Genomic DNA, 24,325 nt, shown 5'->3' with positions numbered 1-24,325 from the left:
CGTTCTACCGACTCACCTGAAATTACGCGCTTTTTTGTCGTCAAGGTCGTTCGGACCCTTGTAAGAGAACGTTAAGCCAACGTTCCTCGACCGTCGTTCGTCTTCTCGGATTTTCCAAATCCTAAATGCGTATTTTATATACTTTCTCTCTGCACGATAATATTACGAGTTAACATTCTGCATATCACACGTATTTAAATCCTACTTGGATACGTTCTGGGGGCTTACCAAAGCGATTAATTTTCAATTCCGAACTCACGAATAAAATTTATAGCAGATGTTTCTGCGTTTTATTGAGTCGTTAAATAAAGTAAAACGTAAGTAGTATTAAGTACTATGTTGTTAGTTCATTATTTTTTTTTTTAAATCTAAAAACGAAATCAAATAAATCGATTTAAAAAAAAAAAAAAGAAAAAAAAAGAAACTAAAAAGATACGCGTTGGAAAAAACAAACCGATAAGCCATAGAAATTTCAGATTACGTCGAAATTCAATTTTACGAGAGGAATAGGAAGAATCGTAGTGTGGAAATGAATTGTTTTAAATGTGAATTAAAATATTAAATAAATTTCATTGAAAATATTTACCCCATTGAAATTTTATTATTCGTACGCATGAGTCGCAAAGTATTTTTACAATTTTTGAACGAGCAAAAGAAAAAAGAAAGAAAGGAAAAAAAAAAGAAAATAAATCTCAATAATTTTATCCTAAAAGCAAATCTGTATTGGAGAACGTAGAGGTATTCGTAGAGGCAAAAAAAATTTTTTTTTTTTTTTATTTTTTTTTTTTTCTAGGAAAACAAACGAGAATAGGAAGAAAGCAAAGTACCGATCGAAATCGGAAGGAAACAATTCGAGCCGTCGGATGCGGACGGTGTAAAGGGCCGAACCGTCGGTTCTTAGCTTCGAGACCTCGTAAAAACTTCACGAATGTTTCCGAACCCCTGCTTTTTTTTCTTCGGACTCTCTTGTTAAAGTTACGCATTTTTTTTTCCCACCATCAAGGACAACATCGATTGCTAGGACAAGTCGTTTAACCAGGCAAGAGTTAGTTCGTCTTTGACCTACGCGTTCGTAACATCGGTCGTTCAGGTTCTTCAATGTTTCTTATTGATTAATTAGAAATGTTTGAAAAATCAAACAGAGAATAATGAAATCAAATGTTAATTATAATCGCTCAGAGTGTCGCAACAAAAGAGAATATTTCTTGTAGTGAACGAATAAGAAAATAATGTGAATTCAAAAATGATGGATTATAAATTCCTAATGATTCATTTGTACAAACGAAAAGCTCGTAATACTCTACGCGATTTCCCGAGCTCGTGCTAGCAATGACGGTAACACATAGGAACCAAGGTAATCGAGGTATAAATAACGATAACGTATGAGCTCGATGTGAAGTGCACCAGTACTATTTTGACTGGGTCTCTCGAAAGCGCAATAACTGGAGCACTCGGGAATCCATATATATTTCGTCTACGATCGGCTTTACTACATAGCGGGAACGAGTTAACTAGATAAATTAGTTGAGTCGACTCGAGAGCTGAAATAATCGCTCGAACTGGTTCGTGACTTTGGTATAAGTAAGTACTACCTGTGGTCATTTAACGAGCCATCGATAAAATTATTGCAAGTGATCCTGGGTAATTTAACGAATAGGTATTCAATTGATTGAAAATCAATAAGGACGACAGATTGTCATACGAGATTCAAAGAAAAATGAAGGAATAGCCGTTCCAAGATGGCGTCAGTTTGCGTCCCATCGGAGATTTCTTCTTCCGTTTCGTGTACGACCGACTCGACTATTTATAGTCCTTCTCGCTTTTGTCATGTCTACCGGTGTAAGATAAATAAATAGTCGACTCGAGAGAAACGTACGAGTCTCTGGAGTAATCTTAAAGCACACGACCGGCCGTTAGTTTCGCTCGTCGCTCGTTCGTAGCCGCGTGAACGCAACTCGAAGTGTATAGCGACAACGACCTCTAACCGTAGTCGACAAAAATATTCCCTTTTAACAAACGCCTAATGCCATCGCCATTGCCATCGCTATCGTCATCGTTCGAAAAGTAAAAAATATCCTTGGCTTTACCGAGGCTCCGAACCGAGATACTATTTTTGCTGATCGAAAAAACAAGTCGAGTTTCAAGAGACAAGACGCATCTAATCGTCCTACGACACTCGTCGAGACATCGTTCTTCTCGCCAAGATTTTGCGAAATTCTGACGCGAGCCATCGTGTCGCTACTTCGCGCGTTGAAATTGTCACGAATTTTTATCCTTTCGACGTCGTAAATATACCAAAGCAATGGGGGGAACGTCGTAAGTGTCGAGACGCTTGACATAGCACGAACGGTAGATTTGGATCGTAGAATTTACGAGTTCTCCGATATCGTCCCTCATATTTCGATGGATATTATTATCGCCAATGACTTACATTGCCTTCCAATGAGCGAGGATTAACGAGCTCTCTCCTGTATATTACGTTGCACGGCTCAATATGGTGCGTATTAATTATTTCAACTCGTTTATTTGCATCTCTTCTAAAAATAAATCTCGGTTAAGAGTAAAAGAGTTTCCAATCAAATTGGAAACGAAACTGAAAAAAAAAAAAAGAAAGAAAAAAAAAGAAAGAAAGAAAGAGAGAAAAAAAAGAGACAAAAAATGAAAAACAAAAGGAAAAGAAAACGTAGGTATCTCTACCAACACAATTATTTTTCGTATTGTTTTAACATAATTCGTCGTTCTCTTATAAATAGAACTGAAGAATCTCGAAAGAAGAGAGAGAAAAAAAAAAGAAAGAAAGAGAGAAACGTTCGTAATGGCGAGCGAATATTCGAGAAAGATCGATTTGAACTTTGGTAATACACATTTAAAAGTTAAGTGAGATGCGGAACGTGGTGGTTGTCTACGGCTCGTCGAGCAGAGGACAAACCCGACCCGAAGATAAGGCCTAATCATCGTCGATATTGCCAGCTCGCGTCGATCGTCGACTTCCGTGAAGCGTAACGTCCAACGCTTGAAAAATCTTCGATCGTCGCTTGGCATTCTTCGTCAGTCGACAGTCTCTCTATTCGTATAGATAGTATGTAAAACGACAAACGAGAAGAAAAGAAAACGTCGACGTATCTCACATAGGCTTGAACGATACGACACCCTCCCTCTCTCTCACTCTCTCTCTCACTCACTCTCTCTCTCTCTCTCTCTCTCTCTCTCTCTTTCTCTCTATGGTAAAGTATGACACTAATGGTGCGTTCTAGTCTCGAGTTTCGTTTTTCGGAAGCACCGGATAAATTTCCAAGAGTTTTCAAACCTTACCCGATAAACTCGGCCTCGTAACGATAGTTTTGACGATAACGCAAGAAAATATTATAAAGAAGACGAAAACACATAAGTAAGTACCTATTTACGTATTTACTTACATAATTCTGCATCATCGATTATCATTCCGAGGTGCAAAATAAAACCAAAATATCCAAAAGTAGTGAGAAGAGATTGGTAGAAGAGGTGAGAGCAAGGGGTGGGGTGGAGTGGGGGGAGGAGTGACGGCGGCGAGAGATTTTCTCAGCTGCTAAGGAGTAGAGCGCAATGATCAGGGAACAGTATGTATGAAGATAAAAAGAAAAGGAAAGGCGAAAATAAGAAGGAGAGGAAGATAGGAGAAATACAGGAGAAGCCGTGGCGTTCGGGCAGGTCAGGAACTCGTTGCCATATCAATATACCTAAGTGAAATGATACGAGTCGGCCGTAAAGCTCGACAGTAATGACGCATTAGGGGGTTGCCGGGCCGATTTAGCCGGCTATCAAACAAAAGGCAACTTTTACCGGATCCGGCCGAGGCGGTCGGTGTCGGTGTCGGTGTCGGTGGCGATGGCGGACGAGCGAGTTGGCTGTGCTGACTGGCGCGCGCGCGCGCGCGCTCATTCTCTTTCTCTCTCTCTCTCTCTCTTTCTCTCTCTCTCTCTCTCTCTCTCTCTCTCTCTTTCTCTCTTTCTCGCGAGCTCGAGCCCTCTTAAGAGGTTCGGCTGGCGCACTCGCGCCGAGAAAGTGCCGGGCCACTTATACCTGACGTTTTATGCGTTTTATAGGCGCGACGTGAGTTTCGTGTGCCAAACAGCGCATAAAAGTGCAATCAGATTGGTCGTTCTCGTCGTTACTGCGTTACGGATTATTCATGAGGACTCCGCCCGCTAAAACCGAGTCCTCCGCGCGCGCTCCAGCTTGTTCCTTGACGCGAGTCCCAGTCACCGCGAGAACTTCCATTAACAACGGGATTATTATACCTTTATGCCGTCTTAAATATAATCGCTTATCGCGCGGCACTTTGTACCGATTACGTTTCATGTCCGCGAACCTACTGTGAGTGGACTCCCATCGCTTAGTTATTTATATTCATTCGCAATTGAAACTATATCAAACTAGTTTCTTTCTTGATTTCTAATAAAACGGAATCGAATGAAACTCTACTTAAGAAAACTTGAAACCGTTCGGATTAAGAAACGATAAAACGTAATCGAATGGAAAGGAGAGAGGAATGAGAAATGTAAGCCTCTCTGGGAGATCTTTGAAATTTTTTCCACGTGTTTTGTGATCGAAAAGACGATCGTCTCATGCGATCGAAATTGGAAAATTAGTTTCGCGTCAAAAGGAGCGAGTAATGATAGTCTCCTTCAAAATTCGCGGTTGTTTCTCGAACGAGTCGACTTCAGCGAGTCCTCACTTCCGAAAAATTAAGACGGATAATGACTATAATTCGATCGTTCTTAAAATTTCCAGTAAAAGCTCCAATTTTCATACAATGTTGCTCTTCTTAAACACTTTTAACGCCGAGAGCGCGAAAATTGCGAGGCAAAAACCGTTCTTACTCTGATCGAAGCCCTGCATGGTAGTAAGGTAACTAGTCTTTTAACAAAGGGCCGAGTCGCGATACTTATCGATTTTAATTCGGTCTGTCGGCAAAGTACAAAAACGCAAAATTTTGATCGTTATCGTCTTGCGCATCGATGTGTCAAGATACGATCCAGAACCGGTTTTTACAAACTACGCCCAACGAAATTCGATTGTAAAACGAAGAATGAGAACTTGGACGTTCGATAGATCTCGATAAAATTAAACCACAAGAAGAAATATCATTCGACATCGTGATGTATGTATGTAGGTACCTACCTACCCTACCTACGATCATTTTCAATCGCTTATCGTATCAACCATAAAGTTACTCGTATTCATTAAGAAACATGCCATTAATCGATTCTCTTCTTGATTCTCTTTGGTCTTTTTAAATTTATTTGCATACGTTAAAGATGATTAAAGGATTTTTCCTTTAAGTTGAATCCTCGAATATTTAAAATTATGCCTTAAATTGTCCATTCCAAATGGAAAAAGAATTAAGCGACATACTTTTTGGAAAATAAAAAAACATATCAACATATGATTCTGATTTGTTAGTTTGAAACGATAAAACAACCAACGTATATTCGACGACAATTTCGCAGTATCGTTTATTAATTACTCGAAATGTGTCTCGAATTAGTCGCCCTCGTAAACGATACGTCACGTATTCAATTTACAATCGCGCTACTCGCGACAGAATAAATTAATGTCCGCTCAATAGTGTCTCTCTCGCATAACAAATGTCGCATTATCGTGCTTACGCGCATGTACTGCGTTTAGAAGAAGAAGAAAGAAAAAAAAAAAACAAAAAAAAAAAAAAGAAGACAAAAAAAATGGACGATTCAACGTTTCTCTTCTTTCTCAAAAAACAATCATCTTCTTTTAAAAACAAGGATTACGAAAGACATTATACCCAGATATTTGGGTACATAAATTCGTTTGTCAATGAACGTGAAACTAAACGAAAAATTTCATTCCCCACGAAATTCCATTGATATTGATCGAATCATAAAAAACAATCGCCCTTTGCGTTACGAAAGCTAGATATACGCAGATTTTGAAATAAGAGTAACATCAACTTGGTAGAGAGGAGCTAGAAATAGCACAGGGTGAACCTAAAGAGGAAGGAGTATGAAAGAGTGGTGCGAACGATCGATGGGTTACGCATAGGCGTCTCTGCGACGGCAAAATACCCATAGGCGAGAAACTTTTCGAAAAGCACGTTACTTTAACTTAAGAGCAATCGACTCTATACGAGATAGTTACTTTCAAGATGAAATATAAGAAAGGAGGATGAGGGAAAAGAAAAAAGAAAACGATACCTTCGATCGCGCATCGGGCCTTCGAATCCATAAGTGTTTTGCTCCCGCGTGACTCTTGCAGCGGCACGTGTCAAAGGGTAAAAGAGGGAAGAAGAAAGAGGAGAAAAAGCCGCGGCGGCGAAGCGTTTGCGTGTTTGTGCGCATGCGAGTAACGAAAAAGACAGAGATGGATAGAGAAAGAAAGAGAAAGAGGAACGAAGAGCGTGGCTACATCCAAGATGGCCGCTGCTGCTTCGTCCTCACCCCACGTGATTCTTCGTACTCACTCCTTCTCTTTTTCTCTCTCATACACATACACACAACGCATATGTCTCTTTCTCTTTTTCTCCACCTCTCTCACTTTCTCTCTCTCTCTCTCTCTCTCTATCTATCTCTCTATCTCTCTCTTTCTCACTCGTTGAAAGACCAGCTCGCTCCTCGTCCAAAACCATCCACACGCAACTTTACACAGCTTCGCGTTTACGCCGAATATTTTTAAACCACCCAGTCAGTATCCTCCTCTTCCCACTTTTGACTCTCCCAAACTTAACTTCTCTTTCTGCTCTCCTACGACGCATTCGTATTTCTAAATCATCGAGGTTGCTTTACGGCGACGAGGATGCGCGAAAACGTGCACGTCGTCGATCGTGCATTGAGAACGCGTTCGCTCGAACTTTGTCGCACGATACGCACCCTGATTCGATCTACAATACAGAAGGGAAAGAAAGGGAACCATAGTGGGGGATGACGAGGAAAGACATCGTAAGGGTAGAATCGAGTGTTTTGATTTCACCAGAGATGAGGACAATTATTGGAATTCGTTTTACGAATCTCTAAAGTGCTCGTTTATGCACGAGTAAATTTGATTAACTAATTTAAAAAAAAATTTAATCGATTTTATCGTTGATTTAATAATCGTTTTTAAAGGAAGGAATAAACGTATCATAATTTTACGATGAGTTTTAATCACTTTTAAAGTTTCTATTAATAATTATTGCATACTCACTGTATGGAGACGGATTATGATTTCGATAAAAAAAAAGAGAGAGAGAGAGAGAGAGAGAGAGAGAGAGAGAGAGAATGAGAGAGAGAAAGAAAGAAAGAAAAATTAGATTGGATATTCTATGATAAAAACGAGCGACTTCGTAATTTCTCTCGCATCCGAAAAGCTCGTTGAACTTTGGTAAAGCGGTTCGGCACGAAAGGTTTCTAGTTCGAGAGTCACGCGAGAAGACGTACGATACATCGCGTGTGGAAACGAGAAAAAAAGAGAGAGAGAAAGAGACAGAGACGAAACAGGGAGCATGTGTGTTTTGTGTGATGTGTGTGTGTGTGTGTGTGTGTGTGTGGTACGAGAGAACGAAAAGAAAGAGAGAGAAAGAGAGAGACAAATAGACAGTAGGAGATGGGCGACGGTTTAGCGAAGGGGCTTTTCGAGAAAAAGAGTGGGGGTAGAGAGAGAGAGAGAGAGAGAGAGAGAAAGAGAGAGAGAAAGAGAGAGAGAAAGAGAGAGAGAGAAAAGGAGGGAGAAACGAGGTACGTCGACACGATGGACCAAGGAACGGCAGCAGGGATGGAAGGAAGGAGAATCCAAGATGGCCGACGCACGAGCGCGGCGTGCGCATCGCGCTCACCGAAACTCTTGACGAGGGCCACGGAAGCACGATGTGGAAGTGCGAAGCACGAGACAGTGAACTTTCCCGCGAGTGAACTCCGCTCTCGTCGTCGGCTTCCTCCGAGAACAACTTCGTGGACCAGGAGAAATGCGAGGACACGCGAAGCGCGCCGACCACGCCCAGGTCGCCACGACGGCGGCCATCTTGATCGCGTGATGCACCACGGTACACGAGGCGCTGCAACCCTAGCAACCGACTCTACTATCCTTCGCTGACGCCATCGGTCAGGTATTTCTCTCTCTCTCTCTTTCTCTCTCTCTCTCTCTCTCTCTCTCTCTCTCTCTTTCTCTCTCATATCTCCAATTTTCCAACGTATCATCTTTCTTTTCTTTTGACTTTTTCGTCCTCTATCGAATACAAACTTCGTATAGAAATAATAATATCGTTTGCTTATCGCGTCGTATTTTATTATCCTTTATGTCCTTGTGCCTTTCCAATTCTCTTCGACGTCGATTATTTGATCGATTAAAAACGTATCAGAGAATCGAATATAGATATCTCTATATTATGTTTATAAACAACTTTGGTGCGCATGCGCGCCCGCTAACTATGTTGTTTACCTGAGTGGTTTTATCGTCGAAAAGGGGATAACTGCAAAATCATGAACTTATCGAAAGTGTTCTAATGTAAAAGTTGAATGGAACATTATACTTATGTAAATGGCAGTGCATTTAAAATAAATAGGTACATTTTGGTCTCATGTAAGTGAGTAACCTTAATAACGACGAGCTTTTGAATATTGTGATCGGTAGGTACACAACAAAAAGCTATGTTTATCTAAATGTGAGTCAAACAATAATCTATTTCGTGGAACGAATTCAACAAAATAATCGTGTGGATTCTTTAGAATGTATTTTTAACTGGCTTCTCATTGTTATACATCTTTCAAATGCGTATTTCAAAATGTTCATTCACCTCGAAAGAAAGAAAGCCTTTTCTCTCTTGGATAAAAGAAATAAATTAACGTTGAGTAAGTTGCGTTGTTACAAAAATACGGAATACCTACATAGCTAGGTACTTACATACGTTCGTCGATTCGTACATTTATTTTTATCGTCGCGAGTTTCGATAGCATCGCATTTACCTAACTACGAGAGACATATCCCCTTACCGGAGCAGCAAACCTATAAAGCCGAGAGTACTTCGGCTCGAGTTTCACGAAGTCTCCCATCTCCGAGCGACTTATAGACGTGTTATATATCAGATAAACGTTTTCTCTCCTTCATACTCCCTACCCTTCTACCCCGTACCATATTTGTACGCAAGTAGTAGCAACGTCGACTAAGCGCAATAAACTTTCGCCGATCCGAGATAAACTCATCGGTTGAAAACGGCAGAGTTACCAACGATATCGGAATATCAGCTTTTTCTCACAATCTTCCAGATACGTAGAATACGTATATCGTTCTTGAGACCGTCCAAGATAAATCTTATCCTTGTCCCAGTCTTTCTATATCTTCTTTCTCTTTCTCTTTTTTCATTTCTTTTCTTTCTATTCTTTTTTCTTCTTTCGTTTTTTTTTTTCTTTCTTTCTTTCTTTCATCAGAGGAACGTGCGAAAACGAGAAAACGACAAAAGAGAGTTCCACGGTGAAACGCAAAATTCGTTTTCACGTTGGAAAGGTCCGAGTAATCGGCCGATATCGTACCGCCTGAACCTACATGGTTTGGCTTTCGACAAGGGTAAGCAAAAGTGGTAGGAGTGGATGGAAGGAAAGGCGGTGGGTAGCTGTGATGGGTACGAGTGGTCGACTATCTTAAGGTATCCGACGTTCACAAGGAGGTGAGTCGGCTCCGCCTCGCGAGATATCGTCAGAAAAACCGGCCGGAATTGCTTCATCCGAGCAAGAACTATCTCCCGCGGTGAATCTGGATATTAATCAGTGGAGACACACGGCCAGCGAAGAAACGCGGTAGAAGAAAGGACTGAGAGAAAAAGAGAGAGAGAGAGAGAGAGAGAGAGAGAGAAAGAGAAAAAGAAAGAGAGGGAAAGAAGGGAAGATTTCAGGGCCGCCGACGCGTCGTCATTGTTGTTGCTGTTCCTTCGGCGAGTCTTCTTCTTCCATACACGAACCGAGCAGCAGGTTGGAGAAAAGACATCGTGAGATGAATACACTAAAGGGAGGGAGGATCTGAGACAAGGGCAGCCTTCGAGATCAGAACAAAAAGAGTAAAAAGGGAGAAAGAGAAAAAGAGGAATTTCAAACACGAGAGAGAGAGAGAGAGAGAGAGAGAGAGAGTGAAAGAGAGAAAGAGAGAGATAGAGAGAGAATCTATGATGCGTCCTCAAGGAAAGTACACTCGCAGAGTGAAAAACTGGAGAGAAGAAGGGAATAGAAATTTCGTGGTTCGTAAGGAAAATCGTTGGAACGAGGGAAACTAGCGATTAGAGAAAGAGAGAGAGAAAGAATAAAAGAAAAAAAGAGAGGGAGAGAGAGAGAGAGAGAGAAAAAAGGAAAGGATAGGGAAAAGGTATCGTTTGAGGCCATTCGAGAAGGATAGAGGGAAGAAGAAACGATAAACGATGAAAGCACACACAGAAGAAAAGGAAATGGTCGAAGACAGAAAAGGACTTGTCCCAAGAAGGAGGGACCTAAGGGGACGAAAAGGAGAAAAAGGGACGGAAGAAGGTGGAGAAGGAGCGGCGGAATGGCGAAGAAGAAAAAGAGGTGGGGAGAAGCACGTTATTGCCTTCTCTCGCGTACTACTACTCGGTCGCCTCTCTCTCTCTCTCTCTCTCTCTCTCTCTCTCTCTGTCTTTCTTTCTTTCTTTTCCTCTTTCTCTCGCTTCGGTCCAGCGCGCAGAGTCAGTCTCTCGGCGTTTCTTTAGATCGGGCACACACATTCCCCGAGTCTCTTCTTGGCCCCGATGAACCCACTTGATGAAAAGCTCGCCGGCCCACGTTGCCACTCTTACACCACACGGGCCGCGCTACTTCGTCGTCTCGGCCCACGCGAAGGGGGATATCTAGAAGCATTAGTCTAACTCAATAATGCACGACTTCTGTTGCGCGATCCTATCTGAGCGGCATTGTCTATCCGTAACTATATTTCATATTACAAAACCTGGCACGAGATAGGTACGGAGGCACGCTGTGCATTAGATCTAGGATGTCCGTGCCTCACGATGAGCGAGACCGACCGATTTTGTCTCTTTATCTTTTCTTCTTCTTCTTCTTCTTCTTCTTCTCCTTCTTCTTCTTCTCTTTTTCCCCTTTTTTTCTCTTCGTTTTCTTTTCTTTTTTTTTTTTTTTCGTTCTTTTTACTTACGTCGACTTCTTCTTAACTCATTCAACCTACTGCTTTCACAAAAGCTTCTCTATTCAAGTTACAGGTCATTCATTGCTCAACAATGTCTCCTTGGTTCCTTCCCATTTTATTCTGATATATTATGTATTCACCTATGGCTATCTAAATATATTTCTATTATTATGTAAAGAAAATATAAATCAATCGATAAGATGGTTATTATTAGAGAACAGTCTCGTTGGTACGGCCATAACTGGTGCGACCCTTTGAGCCTATGGGACCTCCTTGTTCTATAAGCTTTTGTCTAACTCAGTAATCTGCTTCTGTTCCGTGATTCTATCTAACTTCACCCTTTCTATTGTCTTTATGATAGTACGTCTTGATAATCGCGAGATCCATGCGTTAACTCTAATGGTTTCATAGAAGAAATATCAAATAGGTTATATTTTAGTTATCATTGAAAAATTAAGAATTATTATTTTCATATTTACTGAAATTAACTCTTTTTTGGATTAGGTTCTTAAGGAATAAGAGAAAATTGAATCGTCATAACGAGACAACACATAATACGTTTGTGGGTTAAAAGTTAACAATGCATCTCCTCGTAAATCAAATATCGTTGACACGCATTCATGCGTTCCTCGTCGTTGATACAGCCTAGAGAACGTTATCATGTCTGGCATGCAACAACTGCAAAGTGTTATTGCCCCGTTTGACACGTTGCATTTCAATTGATTTAGGTAATCTTATCGGAGAAGCAACAGTCATTGTAGGCGTCACAATAAGTAGACAATACGAAAGCTTCGATGATGCCGCGTAATTTTCTCTTTGTCTAATTATATCTGGCATAATTAGAGTAAGATTCCCTCGATACTTAACGTCTCTTATAATTATTTCCCATAGTAATTTCCAATGATTTATATCTACTTCGATTATTTATTTTTCTCGTCAATAACTATATTACTTCATAAATCTAGTTAAATAGGAAGAAAAAATCTATTCGAAAAGAAATTTATTTCTAATTAATTAAATCTAGATACGAAAAGAAAAAACATGTTGACAATAACGTTGATCATAATTATGTTGGACTCATAAAAAGTAAAATCGTCATTTAATCCATACAAATAATTATTAAAGATTGTCATTTGATTTTCAACGATAAAATTTCCATGGGAGTAATAAAATCTGGTAAATATAGATCTCGTGAATGGTGTGATATTACAGAACGGATAGGCCTTTGTGTCGTTCATATATTAAAATCAATTGTTGACAATAACGAAGGTGCATCTTCCAGAGAGAAATATATTTATGCATTTAGTGCGGTTCATAGAGGAACACCTCGAGCACGTATAAGTATATACCTATCTCCCTAATCTAAAACGTCCTGACATCGGTCTGAACTTGTTAGCGCCTAGGGTTATCGTATACGATGTCATTAATGCACACGCCATAGCATCGCATTAAGTATGTAGGTAGAACATCAACGATCGCGAAATAATTGCATCGTTCAAGCAAGGTGACTATAATTTTTCTATTCTTGTCGACAATTCTGAATTATTCGAAAAATTTAATTATCATTTAAACGGTGATCATATATGACGCAATTAATATTTCAAAGTGCATAATAAAAATAACTTTAATTTTGATCATTTAAAATTTTATTGATCATTGTAAAATTTTAAATCATTTAAAAACGATAATAAAAAATTTTTAGAATTATCATTTAAAATTTTTAATTAAATTAATTGTTCTATATAAGGATAGTTTATATAATTATAAATCTTAATGAGATATTGATGTTGGATAAATAAAGCATTTTTTCTTTTTTCTTTTTTCTTTTTTCTTTTTTCTTTTTATACACGAAGAATGAAGAAAATAAGATGGAAATGACGAAAAGGAAAATCTGTGAATGAAGTAACTTCGAAGAATAGTTTCGACGGCTCGGAAAAGTAATGATCGTTTGACAACACCGAACGAACTCCCGCAGAACGGTACAATGGTTGTTGCGACAATTTCGGTGACCGCAGAACAGAGAGAGAAACTCTAAGCCTATTTTGCATAGGATTAGGGAAATTGAGACGAGCATACCACCTGACGTGGTTTTGTTCAAACAACGCGGTACTCTCATTTGTTTGCGTAGCGCAGCTCACCTGCTTGAATTCGTTTTAACGACCATCGAAGTCGATGGTTATAGTCGAAAAATCTCATCTTGATTCTTCCTAACTAACATAATTGACTGGATATTAAAATTTCCATTCATGAAATTCATCCATCTCCGCGAACCGTCGCTGTTATTTTAATTAATCGAAAGGAGTTCCTATGTTCTAACCAAACTGTGTTAATATTATGGATTTCAGAAACTTCTAAATGCAATAACAACGATTCATAAATATTCATTCGAAACCAAAGTCGTTTTATGTATTAACTTTTATCTTGCAAATGTGATACATGCAAAGGAGAAATTTTTATTGCCCGAACGTTTTATATAAATATTAAAAATAAATATTATGTAAAAATTATACATATTAAAATTGTATTAATTAACATTCATTATGTTTACAATGAATTTATAATTGAATAATTTCTCACGAATTAAGATATTATTTTATCGTTATCATGTATTTTTATTTCATCAGAAAATCATGAACATGATCGACGAGCCTCTCATAGAACATCGATAATTTGAAATTTTACATTTTCGCTCGCATAAATGCTTCGCACTTCCGTTCAAAAAAAAAAAAAAACACACACACACAAAACAAAATAAAACAAAAAGAGAAGAAAAAAAAGAAAAAGAAGAAAACAGGTAAATCCTTGACGGCATGGAGTTTCATGGTTGCCCATATAAATGATTGGAGATAAGATGGCCGTAAGTTAAAAGTCGCCTTTAGTTATAGCTTACAGCAGTAAGAAACGATGCGTACTCGTTCAGCAGGGTGCGAGACAGCAGGATGAATTATGCTTGAGCGCATGTTATATCGTTAAAAGGTTTTTCAAAGAGAAGACCATTGACTTCCGCCCATGAACTGGCCGTTATTTTTCTAGATCTAATTCGACAATCTTTATCGATAGTCCGTAATTACCCTATTCGATTCTTCGATTTGGCTCGATCTAATTATTATAATACGACAAAAACACTTAATAATTAGGAGTAACTTAAAACGTACGATAAAAATTAAAGTCGTGTATGTTTCATCCATTAAATATCATAGCGATCGCTATCGCGAATAAAGTTTCTTCATCGTTCGCTTACCATACATCGGACCAACGCTTTTACACCGTAATTCTATCCCACCAGCATCAATATGCTACTAGCAATGAATTTAAGAAAAATGATAATCGCCTACTGGTGTGGCGATCGTAGAGAAAAAAAAAAAAAAAAAAAAATTTCAAGTGGAATCTCGTGTTCGATGTCAGGATGTACTCGTAAAGCACCTTATCGCATACGTGGGAAACAGATCGAATCTTCTCTTTTATAATAATAATAATAATATTATTATTATTATTATTATTATTATATTAAAATTTAATATAATTATTATTATATTAAAAAATATATAATTAATACTGTATAATGATAGATTTGATCGATGGTATATATTTCATTCTTAGAGGACTTAGAGGAAAAGGTCAAAGTAATGCTTCTAATCAAGGCCGCTTCTACAAGGATTGCGGATGGTCCTTGACGTAATCATAAGGATAGAGAAATGCGTAATAACGGAGCATTTACAGAGGCAAGCACGGCGATTTCATTGTCCCTGCGGTTCAGCAATTTACGGACCATTACGGGCGAGTCCTACAGGCTATACCAGGCACGAGATAGCCACGTCGTACCATCCATTATTCATCACCCACTTCTCTCTGTCTCTCCCTTTCTCTCTCTCTTTCTCTCTCTCTCTCTCTCTCTCTCTCTCTCTCTCGCCTTCACTTGTATACGTTCTTCCACGTCGCTTCGTTTCTTCTAACTTTCCGTATCCCATCGTCTCCTCAAGCTCTCTTCTTTTAACCCTCTTATATTCCTTCTTTAAATCCTGTCTCCGAGAACCACCGAGATTTTTACAGTTAGCGTACTTTTTAATTACGCACAAGTGTCGGCTTTATTCCCCATTAAAATCCAACGCGGTGAATATTGTCTCTCAGTTTTTCTTTCCTTTTCCTTTTGCCTTTTGTTCCTTTTTATCTACCCTTGTTTTTTGTTTATTTGTTTTTTCTTTTTTTCCTTTTTTTTTTTCACTTCGAAAGATAATCTCTTAAAATCTTTCAATAAGAGGAGAAACATAACTCGAACTTTCGGCGATCGTAATATCGGCGGTCTTTTAATGGCCGAATCGAAACGGTTGCTTCATTAATTACAAAGTTTCTTTATTCGAGTCGTGATTTAGGTACTTTCTTTCCTTTTCCGTATGTTTCTTTCTTTTTCTTCTTCTTTTTTTCTTCTTCTTCTTCTTCTTCTTCTTTTTTTTTTTTTCTTTTTGTAAAGCATCGAACAACACGCAAGTGAACGAATACGCAAGGTATTTCATAGATTCGTTCTGGATTCAATGGACCGCGCATTCGTTCCTTTGAATTCCCTCCCCGTGAGTGAATGGTCGCGGCAAAAAACGAAAAAAAAAAAAAAAGAAAAAAAAAAAGAAAGAAAGTTTTATTTGCGAGAGAGCGTATATAAGGCGAACGCCATATGTTTAAAAGGCAAGCGTGCTTCTTATGTCCCGGAGATAAATATCTCATGGGTATCCATGGGGGAAGGCAATGGGTAAGCACAGGTTCATCGGGCATTCTATGGATACAGTTTACATTATTTCGCCCGATAGACGCTCTTTTCGGATACCTTCTGCAAATATTCTTTCTTCGTCGAGTATCGATATTCACGAAAATGTTCCCTTCGCGTAGCATCTCGAAATCGTAAATATTTCAGTTTGTTTATTTATCAAATGAAGCTCTTCGTAAGGAGAAGGATGTAAAGCCGAGTGTTCGAGTCGTTCGTTTTAACTTAAAAGGAAACGAATACTTCAAAGTATTATCTTTTATTTTTCAAATAAAAATAATAATAAGTTTATATCTATACCTATATCTATATACGTTTTAGCACTCTTTTCATTCGCTCGCAGATAACAAAATATTGTTTTTAAATAATTTCTATTTTACAATTTCTTTATTTGTTTTGTTTGTTAATATTTAACAATAATAATAGTAATAGTAATAAAAATAAAATGAAAAAAAAAAAAAAAAACAAGATTTATTATTAATAAATCCAAGTGATAATGGCGATTAGGTACGAAAATGTCTCGGGTGATTAGATATTTCCACGTGGAGATAAGACTTTTCGTTTTTTTGAAAAATCGACGAGAAATAGGGGATTAATATCAATTCAAAGAATTACAAAACGTAACGTTCTACATAGATATAGATTTTTCTTTTCGGCGAAAAATTATGTAAACATTTTGGAAAAGTTTCTATTGGAATACATTTATTTGAAAGTTTTAAATCTAAATGATCGTACGAGCAAGGGATATCTTAAATTTCATTCGTTCTTAAGATTATTCGTCCAACGTATTTCCTTATGTCGAGACTAGATTGGAAAATGCCGCATAAAGAGAAACAGGAGAACCATCGCGAGTTTCTTGGCATTCCTAGTTGTTCCAACGTTCATTGCAACGTTGTCTTGAGCTATTACACAAGAGAATGGCACGATCGAAATGAATGAAATTTCACGCATGTAATTAATTATTTAGCCTGTCTTACGTCGGCTCTCACTTGATATCTTGTTCCATTTATAATAATAACAATTTTTTATTTTTTTTTTCTCTATCTTTTTATTATTCCGACCTTAATTACGAAAGATTTCAAATGATCGGATTGAAAAGGATTCTTCAAATTTTTATAATAAATTCCAATAAAAATATATTCGACGGACGTTTGCAATCATGAAATTTATTCCAATCATCGAACTCCATAACACCGAGTTAGCCATTTTCTTTACGTTCTAACTTTCACAGTAGATAAAGTACTACTTAACCAAACTATTGAAGTTTAATACTTGATATGAAAGTGAATATGCGAATGAAAAAAATTAAGATTAGGGACGGTTAGCGGTCAGTTTTCGAGAAAGGGGATCGCATGACGATTAAATTGAAGTCAGGAAGGAAAGTAATTTTTTCAAGGGACGACCTTGAGAGACGGAGAGGACGGTAAAGAGGGGCAGGTTGAGCAAGATGGTCTTGGAATACTCGAAGAGAAGGGGCGGGGTCGTTTCAAAGGAGTATCGTCGCTCACACAAAGAGAAGTCACTCCCCTTTCTTCTCCGATATTCCCTGCTTTCGGCCCTTCTTATTTTTCGGCCTCCCTCAATCTTCTATCCCTTCGAGCAACCGTTCCGAAAGAGATCAGGACTCCATAGAAGGGCATGATTCCTTGAGTAAGTAAGAGAGAGAGAGAGAGAGAGAGAGAGAGAGAGAGAGAGAGAGAGAGAGAGAGAGAGAGAGAGAGAGAGAGAGAAAGAGAGAGAGAGAGAGAGAGATAGAAAGAGAAAGAGAAAGACAGTGACCCAAATTCGACGCGGCCGTTTTCTAATAAAGTTATTTTTCATTCTTTCCATTGTATTAAGGAACCGTCAGCCGTAAGTTCCTTCTCGCTGGTGATTCCCCCTTTTTCGGTGCTCGTTCGTTTATTGTCTTTCGAAGGGCTCCGAGACACTCCTCTGCTTCAAACTAAGGGAAAGGGCGAAAGTTTCTCTTCCTTTTGTAAAGAAAGAAAGGAATGAGGAGAGGGGCGGGGTGGGGGGAGAGAAAGAAAGAGAGAGATGGATAGAGATTCACCCTATGGGCCGTCGCTTCCCAGCTGATGCTCTTCTTCTTTAGTACGAATGGCATAATTACGATGCTCGCGTGGGGACGCGTATAATTGTACGGCCTAAAGCGATACGATCGACAGCATGGATCTCGATTATTTTTCTTCCACAATGAAAACCGACCACCGTTTCTTCGCTATCTTTCCTTATACGTTTTCTTTCTTTGTGTAAAGGGTAATAAATGATCGTGTCGAGAGGGAATCGCGTTTTCACATTCACCGTGTACCTACTTACCTGCGTACCGTCGTATATTAAAGGTTCTTGTTTTTTTATTGTAGAAAATGTTCACGAGAATTAACTAGGTGTATTCGTAGGTAAGTACCTGTGTTATCGATTAAGGCTGGATATAATTTTTTTGTATAGTTTTATTACATTTTAATCGAAATATATATACATATATATATATATATATATATAATAATAATAAAATTCTACTTAAAAGAAACACCTTAGTTACATATATTTTTAATTAAATATTTAAGCGCATGTTTGTTAATTAAATATACTTTCTTTAAGTGTATACATGTTATTTTGTTTGATTTAATAATTGAAAAAAAAAAAAATACATCTCCGAAGTGAGATAAAATTTTCAACCGTGTATTATACCAAACTGAACGTAATAATATAATAAATCAATTACTTAAGAAACGTAAATTAATTGTTAAATTAAAATTGTATACGTCTTGTATGAGATCTTATTTCTTATTTTCGAAATATAATTAATGCTTTATTGAAGACACGAAAGTATATTAAAAAGTACATAAAATCATTAATATTAGCGTCATTGAACAGACGCCAAAGGATCTCGTTCTCGTAGCAACAACAATACCTTATTGCATTTCCGCATGACTTAGAATTCGCGCTGCGTTACAGAGTAGGTACATATTTGCAATTCAAACGTTCGCCATGTATAATACGCATAAATCGACAAGTCTAACGGATAGAGATAGGGATGGTAAAGGAGAGAAGGGAGGGAGAGAGAAAGAGAAAGAACATGGCCGACGCGAAGATCAAAAGAAAAGTAAGAGCGACTGGACCGGGTAAAAAGGTACGAAACGTGCATCGATCGTTATTCGATACCATTGTTCGCGCGCGCACTTCGGCTTTCGTGACGGTAAACCTCGCGTGTTTCATTCAAATAAACTCAAGAGACTTCCGTTAGAAGGGGGAAAAAAAAATTAAAAAACCGATAAAAAGAAGAAGGTCAATTCGGTCGATGATCGAAAAATCTTATATTCCGACAAACAAATATCTTTCATTTTCATTTTTCGAAAAAAAAAAGTATATATATATATATAATAAAATATTATAACAATTAGACGCGCATGAAGGATTGAAAATATTTTTACGATGAAGATGATCGTACAAATGAGCGAATAAACTTTCCGTAACACTCGGTACGGGGTTACGTATTTTTCTGTTTTTTTTTTCTTCTTCTTCTTCTTCTTCTTTCTTTCTTTTATTTCTTTCTTTCTTTTTTTTCCTTTTTTTCTTTTTTCTTTTTTCTTTTTTTTTTTTTCTTTCGAAAGCACTCACGATCGTCGCCAAGCATCAATTAACAGACTTCTTTCAATGCTCCCATTCAGGCACTATCACCTATTCTTCGAGAATCCAAGTCTTTCTTTTTTTTTTTGTCTAAAGCATTGCGAGAAAAAAACAAGTTAATCGGTCGTCCACCATAAGAGGTCGCTATGACACGCCAAAGAGGAACAAATATGGCACCGTTAGCACGCTCGTCTGTTGGGACTCCCTCTTGAAATCTTAATGTCGCAATAGCCAAGTCACAAAGACGATCAGTGTATTCGTTAAACAGAAAATCATTGTATGACTTGGAATCAATCGTTCGTTATTCGAAATCCATACGTCAAACATTGACGTATCATTTCTACAAAGTAAATAAGAATTGCATGCTCTTTGATTTAATTTCATTTGATTATGGCATATGATGGTATTATCAAAATTTACTTTTGAGAAATACTTTTCTCTCTTTTCAGAATAAACGAATGCTATTCTTTATCGAAGAGGATAGTTGATCCAGGAAACAAATTGCGGGGGATCGCAACATGGACGACTTAAAATCGAGGTAAGTCGAAGTTATTGAAAAAAGAAAGAAAGAATATGGCCCAAAATCGTAGGTGTCTATGATTACTTTTAAACGTGTGAAAATCGTACGGTACTTAGATACAAACGAATAGGTAGCGCATTCTCTTGCAGCGTTCACATCAACGAGAATCCTCGAGCGATAGCTTACCCACACCTTACCATTAGCTTTAAGTGTTTATGGGCTCATTCATTTCGTTTTATGTTTCAATTTGGACGCATTGATACTTGTTTGTTTACATGTAAACTACCACTCACTCATCCGGCCGCTCTCTCAGTTACTCCTAACCGGCTGTTATTATTCCCCATTGTCGTCACGAAACTGCATTCTCCTCTCTCTTTCTCTCTCTCTCTCTCTCTCTCTCTCTCTCTCTTTTTCTTTCTCTTTCTCTCTGCCCTTCTGTGTGTGTGTCTCTCTCTCTCTCTCTCTCTCTCTCTCTTTATTTTCACCCCTCTCTCTCTTTCTCTCTGTCTTTCTGTCTACTTCTCTTTTTCCTATCGCTGTCTACGTCTCGCATTGTGTATTGATTACTGAATAGGCGGTTGCTTTATTGTCGTATCTACGTTACTAATACATTCGCTTGCGAGAATCTTACTTGTACGTATTCGTTCTATTCAAAGTATTATAAATGTTGTTTAAAGTTCTTATAATCGATTCTTATTTTCAAAGAGAATTGATAAATAACCATTTGTTGTCTTTGATTTTATTTTATTTATATATTTTAACTTTGCATAATAAATTAATAAATTAAATAGAAAATAATAAATTAAAAGGAAGATAAAAGAAAAAAGAAAAGAATATTTATTCAATTAACAATATCAATGTCCGATGGCGATCGATAGTTTCAATTCATTATCGAACCAATTTTTACTTTACGAGAAACAATTCCAATTATGATTTTATTCTGGAAAACAATTTTAAAGCTTTCCTGATATGCATTTCTTTTCTTCTTTTTTTTTCTTTTTCTTTTTTTTTTTTTTTTTGTCGATGACGGCAGCTGCCACATCCACTGTTTTTTCGTGTGAACTGCCCTTTAAGTAGCGACAAACCAGATCGACCATCGGACTTGTCATTCGATCGGTAAGGTAGGTCACTATCTGTGTTTAATGAGTTTTAATCTTACACCTGAACGAATTGATTGGTTATTACGCATAAATACAACCAAGACGTGTCTCGAATTTAATACTTTTTTTTAAGTCCGTTAAATATTAATCTTCCTTTTCTTAATCCCTTTATATATTTTCCACTATCATTTTTTATTTTTTTTTATTCGATCTTTATATAACCATTTGAATCGTGAAAATTTATAAATGGCGAATATCAATTTATTATATTATTATAGTTCCTGTTCCTGCATATATTTTCGTTTAATGATATGTTCATATTCTTTTCAATTTACGAGCACAGCTGCATCCTTTTAAAAGAATTATGGATATCGATAGTATCGTTTGCTTTCGTCCTTAAAAGAAAAAAAAAAAAAAAAGGACATCAGTCTGAATAATTCCTAAATTTTATAACTAATCGAAAGATATATTATGCATGTAGAGAAGTCAAAGAGATATCATTGGGTATATCATCAACGATAATATTAACACTCCTTTTTCCAAGGATGTTGCATAGCTATCGACTGTGAGAATGGTAGGGAGCTGCAAGCGTCATTTTGCAGCCAGGTGATGCAGCACGTGACCGCCAGATGGCAAAGAGGACATCTTCTTGTTCTTGCGTTGCACCTCTCATTGCAATCCATGAGAATCGATAGAACGATCTTTTTTTTTTTATTGTTTCTCTTTATAAATATTTTCTTTTAAGATTTAATCACATCTCGAATATTTTCGTAATTTACAATAGATATCTCAAATGTTTCTAGAAATATGAGTATTTCTGATACATTAAAGAAAGATTCGTTTTGATAAGATTCCGAAGATTTTCCTTATCGAAAGTTAATTTTAAAAAATATCTATTAAATAAAAAAATTAATTCAATACATCTAATGAATAATATTATTGTATCTCTCTTGTTTAATCGATGTCCAGATAAATGTGTCTTCTTAAATATAAATTTCATAGAATGAACTATTCTTTGATTGTACAAAAAACGATCGTTTTAAAAAGAACTTCGTTTTTATCGTAATCGAACAAACAACATTCTTACTTTGACATGGCAATTTTAAAAGTAGCAAAAAATATTATAATATGTTTTAATTATTTTATAAACCGTGTTTTTTCTTCCTGTCGCATGTAAAAACAAATTCTTGATTGCAATCTGTATTAATGAAATTGTTAATCACGTATGTAGACATAAAAAGTGACAAATTCATTGGGCTCCTAATGATAAAAGAATATAAAAAAGAGAATAAATTGTATCTACTTATCGTTGAAAAACAAGATCTAAATGTTAATCGATAAGATAAAATAATATCTATAAGAAGTAGAATAATTAGTATGAATCGTTTCTATATTATATTTTACGTAATAATACATCCTATCGACGGCAATATTAATAATAGCCTTTAAATAAATTTATTCAAATATTCTAAAAATGTGTACTAATAAATAGTTGTAAAAGATGACTATTGTGAATATTTTATTCATAATGATCTCGTTAGACACTTTCATAGACACTATGAAATATCGACACAGAACTGGCAAATTATTTCAAATGAATATCAACTAGGAGATATTTATTATTTTTATTATTACGAGCACTCGAATTAGGTACTTATTATAATTCGAAATTCGAGCCAAGATTTGGATTCAAGTATTCGAATATTTGGACCGAGTACTCAATTACTCGGTTTCAGATCTTTTATCATGATGACTCGAATATAAAAGCTCTTCTCGTTTAGATTTTAATTGTCTCCTTTTGACATATCTATAAAGACGTCTGGAATACGTCATTCATTTATTACGTCATATTATTTTTAAATTAATTAAAAAATTTTTTAAATGAAAGAAGAAGTCGTTGTAACATTGTTTACGTTAAAACGATATATCTTTTACTATATAGGGATCATTACACAACATTCGTCGAATTAAAATGATCTAACATTCTTTGAGGGAAAAATTTAATAAACATTCGTTATTAATAATATTAATAATAATAGATTTTTTTTCAAGCTTGAACAAAACACGATTCTTCGTTCATTTTTCGATTGTTTTTTGTCTAATTCAAAAATATCCAAATCGATTGAAAAAGAAATTCAATGGACATAATGAAAGAGAAAGAGAAAGAGAGAGAGAGAGAGAGAGAGAGAGAGAGAGAGAGAGAGAGAGAGGAGATCGTCGATAAAGGTATATTTTTCCAAAAAAAATATAAAGTGTGGATCGGTCGCAATGGAACCGCCCAGACAGGCACGCCATTCTTGTCCAAGTACCCGAAGTATATGTATATCACAGGTTGATCCCCTGAAGAGCTTCAAGGTAGGCAGCAGCGTGCGCGCGAACGAATAACGATGGAGAAGAATCGTGCTTATCTGAAATTCCGGGGCAGTTTCATGATCGAATATTCATCCCTGATTCTCCCTTGGGAGTAAAAAAGAACTTGAATGGGGGAAAGGGACAAGGGAAAAAAGAGATACGAAGAATCGAGAAGAGATGAAAGAGGAGAAAAGAGAAAAAAGAGAAAAAGAGAACAACCGAAATGAGAGTCCGAGCGGTACATTGAACCGACTCCGAAAAGAGCCGAAGCCAAAGCCGACGAAGCGGACCGATGAAGAATGGACGCTGGTTTAGCGAGAGTGCAGATTTTCTCTACGAGAAAGAGAGAGAGAGAAAAAGTGCAATAACCTCTTTTTCGCTTTCGTCTCCTCTTATTCCTCTTCTTTCTCTCCTTTCTCTTCTTCTTCTTCTTCTTTTTTCTTCTTTTTTCTTCTTCTTCTTCTTCTTCTTCTTCTTCTTCTTCTCGTCAGTCGTTACTATAGTTACGCCCTTTAATTTCAACCCACCCTTCCTCCCCTCGTGAAAACCTTTCCAGGAGCTTCCTCATAGTTTTATTCGAGAGCCCTCGAGGGAAAAGAACGTCCATCGAGCGTTCTTCTTCGGCATCGTACTCTTCCAAAGATATTCGCGACTTTCTTACTTTTCTTCCTTTTGCACGTAAATGTTCTTAAGCTTTCTCCCTCCTCTCCCACCCTCCCCTGAAAAAAAAACCACTCCCCCACACTTTTACGACTTAATTACACGATCTTATTCGATTATAAAAGTTGTTTGATAGTGTCGAATTTTCGATTGGTTCCGCTCTCATAATCGTCGTTATCGTCATCATGA

General features: G+C 37.2%; 1 long non-coding RNA gene across 1 annotated transcript; it reads left to right on the top strand.

Annotated features, from left to right (window-relative positions):
* The first annotated feature begins 3,505 nt into the window (after positions 1–3,505).
* On the top strand, positions 3,506–22,769 carry LOC124948468. Its single transcript, XR_007100746.1, has 3 exons — positions 3,506–8,092; positions 19,954–20,042; positions 21,669–22,769. It is a non-coding gene; the product is annotated as an uncharacterized LOC124948468 (long non-coding RNA).
* The last annotated feature ends 1,556 nt before the right edge of the window (positions 22,770–24,325 follow it).

The sequence above is a fragment of the Vespa velutina genome, chromosome 4, assembly GCF_912470025.1.
Source record: "Vespa velutina chromosome 4, iVesVel2.1, whole genome shotgun sequence".
Taxonomy (NCBI): Eukaryota; Metazoa; Arthropoda; class Insecta; order Hymenoptera; family Vespidae; genus Vespa; species Vespa velutina.
The sequence above is the reverse complement of the archived record's forward strand: the minus strand, read 5'-3'. Positions and strand labels throughout refer to the sequence as shown.